The sequence below is a fragment of the Mandrillus leucophaeus genome, unplaced genomic scaffold (genome assembly GCF_000951045.1).
Source record: "Mandrillus leucophaeus isolate KB7577 unplaced genomic scaffold, Mleu.le_1.0 Scaffold431, whole genome shotgun sequence".
Lineage (NCBI taxonomy): Eukaryota > Metazoa > Chordata > Mammalia > Primates > Cercopithecidae > Mandrillus > Mandrillus leucophaeus.
In genome coordinates, this window is record NW_012104599.1 from 272564 (window position 1) to 274088 (window position 1525).

The following is a 1525-nucleotide window of genomic DNA, read 5'->3' on the forward strand; positions in this document are numbered from 1 at the left end:
AGCAAACCACCATGGCACGTGTACACGTATGTAACTAATCTGCACGTTCTGCACATGTATCCCAGAACTTTAAATATAATTTTTTAAAAAAAGAAATTATCAATAAAGTATAATTATATTCTAAATTTAAAAACATAAATAAAAATGTTTTGTAGAGATGGGGTCTTGCTATATTGCCCAAACTGGTCTCAAATTCCTGGCCTTAAGTAATCCTCCTGTCTTGGCTTCCCAAAGTGCTATGCTCACAGATAGGTTGAAGCTACTGTGCCTGGTCAAGGACTAGCTTCTTAGTGCATGGAATGCTGTAGCTAGCAGGAACTTTGGAGATCACCTCCATTCATTCCACTTTTCAGCCAAAAGTGCCAGCCCTGGGCTAGTTGCTAGAGATATAAACAGGAATCAGATATGGCCTCTACCCTCAAAACTAGAAAAGCCAGGACAAATAAGTACATGTAAAAACAAGTGATACTGGTGCTGTTACAGCCATTTATTCAGCTGGGACACAAAGAAAAAAGGGTTCAGATTGGCTCCACAGAAGAGGTGCCTTTGGACTGAGTTTTAAAAGTGAACAAGAGTTCTCCAGCTGCACAAAATGGAGTGGGGTGTGTTAAGTATGGAGGAAAATTGGGGAAAAGCTAGAAAGTATGAAACATCCTAGTATATTCTGAAGAACTACAGATAATCCAGCATTTCTAGGTCACAAGGACAGAAGGACAAGAGATGGGTTACAGGAATTGATCAAACAGGCAAAAGAGTTTGATGTTTATACCATGGGCTAGAAAGGAAAGGACATAGATATTTATTTCTGATATCCTTATAGAAATTTAATGAAGCACCATAATGAAGGCAAGATCATTGTCATAGTACAGGTATAAGATAGAAGAAGGAAGGTGTATGAGAGTTGGCAAAAAATTGAATGCTTTAAAATAACAATTAGAACCAGACTTGGTTATCAGTTGGATGTAGAGACTGGGGGATAATGAACAGTAGAGGAAGGCTCTTAAATCGTCATTCATACATTCCTGCATGCTTTCAATCACTTATCCGTTCAATATCTATTTGAGTACCTGCTTATTGCCAGATAGGCTTGAGGAATACAAGCTAGTCATCCCTGTCTTTATAGAACTTACAGATAATTAAACAAATGATAACAATAAGAATGATTGATGTTATGATAAGGGAAGTACAGAGAGATTAAGGGCAATAATTAATCTTGTCTAAGGGACAGATAGAACCAAGCTGAGAGAATGTTATTTATACAGATATATGAAGGATGAGCTGAAGTTAACCGGGTAAAGGCAAGAGTGTGAAACAAAGTGTTCTGTATAGAGAAAAATAATTCACAAAGAACCAGAGGAAAAGGGCATGGCATATCTGGGAATTGAAAGAACAGAAATATGGCTGTAAAGTTAAAAAAAAAAAAAAAAGATTGGAGAAGGGCAGGGCATGAGGCCAAAAACAAGGCTGAATCCAGAAAACAAATGCTAGGTGAGCCATGTTGCCCTTTATATCTGATCTTAAAGGC